The sequence below is a fragment of the Garra rufa genome, chromosome 2 (genome assembly GCF_049309525.1).
Source record: "Garra rufa chromosome 2, GarRuf1.0, whole genome shotgun sequence".
In the NCBI taxonomy this organism is placed as follows: Eukaryota; Metazoa; Chordata; class Actinopteri; order Cypriniformes; family Cyprinidae; genus Garra; species Garra rufa.
In genome coordinates, this window is record NC_133362.1 from 69,210,678 (window position 1) to 69,217,975 (window position 7,298).

The following is a 7,298-nucleotide window of genomic DNA, read 5'->3' on the forward strand; positions in this document are numbered from 1 at the left end:
GGGAATACCAGGTGCTGTAAGCTTTTGCCTTTTCTTCACTATTTATATAATATGCTGGCTTTTACGGAGGCTGATCTTTAAATAGCCCACTTTTTGGAGCAATCCTCGCTTACGGCCATACCGCGCTGAGAGCGCCCGATCTCGTCTGATCTCGGAAGCTAAGCCGCGTCGGGCCTGTTTAGTACTTGGATGGGAGACCGCCTGGGAATACCAGGTGCTGTAAGCTTTTGCCTTTTCTTCACTATTTATATAATATGCTGGCTTTTAGAAAGACGTGTTTTAGCGCTCTATTTATTACAATCATTTAAATGTATTATAGAGTTTTAAGTGTTTTACATGTTTTTTAGGCCATTTTATTACTCTTAACATTTTAAGTGTATGTGTCTTTCATAAATGGATGGTTGGCCTGTTATGTGACTAGACACATGACAGGAAGCAGGAAGTAGAACTGCATAAGAGAGCAGCATTACAAACAACGGACAGTCACCAAACTGTTGGATTGAGGAGTTGCTAATCTTAGAGCTCACCTTTCCATTCACCACCTGCAAACTTTGGATTAAACTTTCTGTTGATTGTACATGCACTGGTGGACACTCACGTTGGACTTATCAACACACTGGGATTCTTGGACTGTTTTAGGGTATGGACAAATGAACTGTATTCTTTTAACAGAGTTTACCTAGTTTTATCGTGTTGTTTTAAAGTCTTTTATGTGAACCTTGTAAATACACCAAATCTATTTAAACCAATCTTCTTTTATGTCTCATTCTTTTAACCACTAGTCATCTCTCACAGTTAAATCTGATCCCATTTTAGTCTTGTAACTCGGCTGATAAGGCCGATTGTTACACTTGGATGGGAGACCGCCAGGGAGTACCAGGTGCTGTAATCAGCCGAGTTACAAGACTAAAATGGGGTCAGATTTAACTGTGAGAGATGACTAGTGGTTAAAAGAAAGAGACATAAAAGAAGATTGGTTCAAATAGATTTCAGGTGCTGTAAGCTTTTGCCTTTTCTTCACTATTTATATAATATGCTGGTTTTTAGAAAGACGTGTTTTACCGCTCTATTTATTACAATCATTTAAATGTATTATAGAGTTTTAAGTGTTTTACATGTTTTTTAGGCCATTTTATTACTCTTAACATTTTAAGTGTATGTGTCTTTCATAAATGGATGGTTGGCCTGTCATGTGACTAGACACATGACAGGAAGCAGGAAGTAGAACTGCATAAGAGAGCAGCATTACAAACAACGGACAGTCACCAAACTGTTGGATTGAGGAGTTGCTAATCTTAGAGCTCACCTTTCCATTCACCACCTGCAAACTTTGGATTAAACTTTCTGTTGATTGTACATGCACTGGTGGACACTCACGTTGGACTTATCAACACACTGGGATTCTTGGACTGTTTTAGGGTTTGGACAAATGAACTGTATTCTTTTAACAGAGTTTACCTAGTTTTATCGTGTTGTTTTAAAGTCTTTTATGTGAACCTTGTAAATACACCAAATCTATTTGAACCAATCTTCTTTTGTCTCATTCTTTTAACCACTAGTCATCTCTCACAGTTAAATCTGACCCCATTTTAGTCTTGTAACTCGGCTGATAAGGCCGATTGTTACACTTGGATGGGAGACCGCCAGGGAGTACCAGGTGCTGTAATCAGCCGAGTTACAAGCCTAAAATGGGGTCAGATTTAACTGTGAGAGATGACTAGTGGTTAAAAGAAAGAGACATAAAAGAAGATTGGTTCAAATAGATTTCAGGTGCTGTAAGCTTTTGCCTTTTCTTCACTATTTATATAATATGCTGGTTTTTAGAAAGACGTGTTTTACCGCTCTATTTATTACAATCATTTAAATGTATTATAGTGTTTTAAGTGTTTTACATGTTTTTTAGGCCATTTTATTACTCTTAACATTTTAAGTGTATGTGTCTTTCATAAATGGATGGTTGGCCTGTCATGTGACTAGACACATGACAGGAAGCAGGAAGTAGAACTGCATAAGAGAGCAGCATTACAAACAACGGACAGTCACCAAACTGTTGGATTGAGGAGTTGCTAATCTTAGAGCTCACCTTTCCATTCACCACCTGCAAACTTTGGATTAAACTTTCTGTTGATTGTACATGCACTGGTGGACACTCACGTTGGACTTATCAACACACTGGGATTCTTGGACTTTTTTAGGGTTTGGACAAATTAACTGTATTCTTTTAACAGAGTTTACCTAGTTTTATCGTGTTGTTTTAAAGTCTTTTATGTGAACCTTGTAAATACACCAAATCTATTTGAAACAATCTTATTTTGTCTCATTATTTTAACCACTAGTCATCTCTCACAGTTAAATCTGACCCCATTTTAGTCTTGTAACTCAGCTGATAAGGCCGATTGTTACACTTGGATGGGAGACCGCCAGGGAGTACCAGGTGCTGTAATCAGCCGAGTTACAAGACTAAAATGGGGTCAGATTTAACTGTGAGAGATGACTAGTGGTTAAAAGAAAGAGACATAAAAGAAGATTGGTTCAAATAGATTTCAGGTGCTGTAAGCTTTTGCCTTTTCTTCACTATTTATATAATATGCTGGTTTTTAGAAAGACGTGTTTTACCGCTCTATTTATTACAATCATTTAAATGTATTATAGAGTTTTAAGTGTTTTACATGTTTTTTAGGCCATTTTATTACTCTTAACATTTTAAGTGTATGTGTCTTTCATAAATGGATGGTTGGCCTGTCATGTGACTAGACACATGACAGGAAGCAGGAAGTAGAACTGCATAAGAGAGCAGCATTACAAACAACGGACAGTCACCAAACTGTTGGATTGAGGAGTTGCTAATCTTAGAGCTCACCTTTCCATTCACCACCTGCAAACTTTGGATTAAACTTTCTGTTGATTGTACATGCACTGGTGGACACTCACGTTGGACTTATCAACACACTGGGATTCTTGGACTGTTTTAGGGTTTGGACAAATGAACTGTATTCTTTTAACAGAGTTTACCTAGTTTTATCGTGTTGTTTTAAAGTCTTTTATGTGAACCTTATAAATACACCAAATCTATTTGAACCAATCTTCTTTTGTCTCATTCTTTTAACCACTAGTCATCTCTCACAGTTAAATCTGACCCCATTTTAGTCTTGTAACTCGGCTGATAAGGCCGATTGTTACACTTGGATTGGAGACCGCCAGGAAATACCAGGTGCTGTAAGCTTTTGCCTTTTCTTCACTATTTATATAATATGCTGGCTTTTAGAAAGACGTGTTTTAGCGCTCTATTTATTACAATCATTTAAATGTATTATAGAGTTTTAAGTGTTTTACATGTTTTTTAGGCCATTTTATTACTCTTAACATTTTAAGTGTATGTGTCTTTCATAAATGGATGGTTGGCCTGTCATGTGACTAGACACATGACAGGAAGCAGGAAGTAGAACTGCATAAGAGAGCAGCATTACAAACAACGGACAGTCACCAAACTGTTGGATTGAGGAGTTGCTAATCTTAGAGCTCACCTTTCCATTCACCACCTGCAAACTTTGGATTAAACTTTCTGTGGATTGTACATGCACTGGTGGACACTCACGTTGGACTTATCAACACACTGGGATTCTTGGACTGTTTTAGGGTATGGACAAATGAACTGTATTCTTTTAACAGAGTTTACCTAGTTTTATCGTGTTGTTTTAAAGTCTTTTATGTGAACCTTGTAAATACACCAAATCTATTTGAACCAATCTTCTTTTGTCTCATTCTTTTAACCACTAGTCATCTCTCACAGTTAAATCTGACCCCATTTTAGTCTTGTAACTCGGCTGATAAGGCCGATTGTTACACTTGGATGGGAGACCGCCAGGGAGTACCAGGTGCTGTAATCAGCCGAGTTACAAGCCTAAAATGGGGTCAGATTTAACTGTGAGAGATGACTAGTGGTTAAAAGAAAGAGACATAAAAGAAGATTGGTTCAAATAGATTTCAGGTGCTGTAAGCTTTTGCCTTTTCTTCAATATTTATATAATATGCTGGTTTTTAGAAAGACGTGTTTTACCGCTCTATTTATTACAATCATTTAAATGTATTATAGTGTTTTAAGTGTTTTACATGTTTTTTAGGCCATTTTATTACTCTTAACATTTTAAGTGTATGTGTCTTTCATAAATGGATGGTTGGCCTGTCATGTGACTAGACACATGACAGGAAGCAGGAAGTAGAACTGCATAAGAGAGCAGCATTACAAACAACGGACAGTCACCAAACTGTTGGATTGAGGAGTTGCTAATCTTAGAGCTCACCTTTCCATTCACCACCTGCAAACTTTGGATTAAACTTTCTGTTGATTGTACATGCACTGGTGGACACTCACGTTGGACTTATCAACACACTGGGATTCTTGGACTGTTTTAGGGTTTGGACAAATGAACTGTATTCTTTTAACAGAGTTTACCTAGTTTTATCGTGTTGTTTTAAAGTCTTTTATGTGAACCTTGTAAATACACCAAATCTATTTGAACCAATCTTCTTTTGTCTCATTATTTTAACCACTAGTCATCTCTCACAGTTAAATCTGACCCCATTTTAGTCTTGTAACTCAGCTGATAAGGCCGATTGTTACACTTGGATGGGAGACCGCCAGGGAGTACCAGGTGCTGTAATCAGCCGAGTTACAAGACTAAAATGGGGTCAGATTTAACTGTGAGAGATGACTAGTGGTTAAAAGAAAGAGACATAAAAGAAGATTGGTTCAAATAGATTTCAGGTGCTGTAAGCTTTTGCCTTTTCTTCACTATTTATATAATATGCTGGTTTTTAGAAAGACGTGTTTTACCGCTCTATTTATTACAATCATTTAAATGTATTATAGAGTTTTAAGTGTTTTACATGTTTTTTAGGCCATTTTATTACTCTTAACATTTTAAGTGTATGTGTCTTTCATAAATGGATGGTTGGCCTGTCATGTGACTAGACACATGACAGGAAGCAGGAAGTAGAACTGCATAAGAGAGCAGCATTACAAACAACGGACAGTCACCAAACTGTTGGATTGAGGAGTTGCTAATCTTAGAGCTCACCTTTCCATTCACCACCTGCAAACTTTGGATTAAACTTTCTGTTGATTGTACATGCACTGGTGGACACTCACGTTGGACTTATCAACACACTGGGATTCTTGGACTGTTTTAGGGTTTGGACAAATGAACTGTATTCTTTTAACAGAGTTTACCTAGTTTTATCGTGTTGTTTTAAAGTCTTTTATGTGAACCTTATAAATATACCAAATCTATTTGAACCAATCTTCTTTTGTCTCATTCTTTTAACCACTAGTCATCTCTCACAGTTAAATCTGACCCCATTTTAGTCTTGTAACTCGGCTGATAAGGCCGATTGTTACACTTGGATTGGAGACCGCCAGGAAATACCAGGTGCTGTAAGCTTTTGCCTTTTCTTCACTATTTATATAATATGCTGGCTTTTACGGAGGCTGATCTTTAAATAGCCCACTTTTTGGAGCAGCCATCGCTTATGGCCATACCGCGCTGAGAGCGCCCGATCTCGTCTGATCTCGGAAGCTAAGCAGCGTCGGGCCTGGTTAGTACTTGGGTGGGAGACCGCCTGGGAATACCAGGTGCTGTAAGCTTTTGCCTTTTCTTCACTATTTATATAATATGCTGGCTTTTACGGAGGCTGATCTTTAAATAGCCCACTTTTTGGAGCAACCCTCGCTTACGGCCATACCGCGCTGAGAGTGCCCGATCTCGTCTGATCTCGGAAGCTAAGCAGCGTCGGGCCTGGTTAGTACTTGGATGGGAGACCGCCTGGGAATACCAGGTGCTGTAAGCTTTTGCCTTTTCTTCACTATTTATATAATATGCTGGCTTTTACGGAGGCTGATCTTTAAATAGCCCACTTTTTGGAGCAATCCTCGCTTACGGCCATACCGCGCTGAGAGCGCCCGATCTCGTCTGATCTCGGAAGCTAAGCCGCGTGGGGCCTGGTTAGTACTTGGATGGGAGACCTGCTGGGAATACCAGGTGCTGTAAGCTTTTGCCTTTTCTTCACTATTTATATAATATGCTGGCTTTTACGGAGGCTGATCTTTAAATAGCCCACTTTTTGGAGCAATCCTCGCTTACGGCCATACACTATTTATATAATATGCTGGCTTTTAGAAAGACGTGTTTTAGCGCTCTATTTATTACAATCATTTAAATGTATTATAGAGTTTTAAGTGTTTTACATGTTTTTTAGGCCATTTTATTACTCTTAACATTTTAAGTGTATGTGTCTTTCATAAATGGATGGTTGGCCTGTCATGTGACTAGACACATGACAGGAAGCAGGAAGTAGAACTGCATAAGAGAGCAGCATTACAAACAACGGACAGTCACCAAACTGTTGGATTGAGGAGTTGCTAATCTTAGAGCTCACCTTTCCATTCACCACCTGCAAACTTTGGATTAAACTTTCTGTGGATTGTACATGCACTGGTGGACACTCACGTTGGACTTATCAACACACTGGGATTCTTGGACTGTTTTAGGGTATGGACAAATGAACTGTATTCTTTTAACAGAGTTTACCTAGTTTTATCGTGTTGTTTTAAAGTCTTTTATGTGAACCTTGTAAATACACCAAATCTATTTGAACCAATCTTCTTTTGTCTCATTCTTTTAACCACTAGTCATCTCTCACAGTTAAATCTGACCCCATTTTAGTCTTGTAACTCGGCTGATAAGGCCGATTGTTACACTTGGATGGGAGACCGCCAGGGAGTACCAGGTGCTGTAATCAGCCGAGTTACAAGCCTAAAATGGGGTCAGATTTAACTGTGAGAGATGACTAGTGGTTAAAAGAAAGAGACATAAAAGAAGATTGGTTCAAATAGATTTCAGGTGCTGTAAGCTTTTGCCTTTTCTTCAATATTTATATAATATGCTGGTTTTTAGAAAGACGTGTTTTACCGCTCTATTTATTACAATCATTTAAATGTATTATAGTGTTTTAAGTGTTTTACATGTTTTTTAGGCCATTTTATTACTCTTAACATTTTAAGTGTATGTGTCTTTCATAAATGGATGGTTGGCCTGTCATGTGACTAGACACATGACAGGAAGCAGGAAGTAGAACTGCATAAGAGAGCAGCATTACAAACAACGGACAGTCACCAAACTGTTGGATTGAGGAGTTGCTAATCTTAGAGCTCACCTTTCCATTCACCACCTGCAAACTTTGGATTAAACTTTCTGTTGATTGTACATGCACTGGTGGACACTCACGTTGGACTTATCAAC

The 7,298-nt window shown here is 38.3% G+C and overlaps 1 protein-coding gene and 5 non-coding genes across 6 annotated transcripts in view; all 6 read left to right on the forward strand.

The window, feature by feature from the left end:
- Window positions 1-23, forward strand: part of LOC141327637 (5S ribosomal RNA) — a 119-nt gene extending 96 nt beyond the window's left edge. Inside the window, exon 1 of the ribosomal RNA XR_012354919.1 lies at window positions 1-23. This exon is cut by the window's left edge and continues 96 nt beyond it. This is a non-coding gene — a ribosomal RNA (5S ribosomal RNA).
- The window catches only part of LOC141326066 (uncharacterized), a 230,622-nt gene that overhangs the window by 211,592 nt on the left and 11,732 nt on the right, over window positions 1-7,298 (forward strand). The gene's annotated exons all lie outside the window — the stretch shown is intronic.
- LOC141326704 (5S ribosomal RNA) lies at window positions 108-226 on the forward strand. Its single transcript, XR_012354057.1, has one exon. It is a non-coding gene; the product is annotated as a 5S ribosomal RNA (ribosomal RNA).
- On the forward strand, window positions 5,526-5,644 carry LOC141327645 (5S ribosomal RNA). Its single transcript, XR_012354926.1, has one exon. It is a non-coding gene; the product is annotated as a 5S ribosomal RNA (ribosomal RNA).
- Window positions 5,729-5,847, forward strand: LOC141327644 (5S ribosomal RNA). Its single transcript, XR_012354925.1, has one exon. It is a non-coding gene; the product is annotated as a 5S ribosomal RNA (ribosomal RNA).
- LOC141326733 (5S ribosomal RNA) lies at window positions 5,932-6,050 on the forward strand. Its single transcript, XR_012354086.1, has one exon. It is a non-coding gene; the product is annotated as a 5S ribosomal RNA (ribosomal RNA).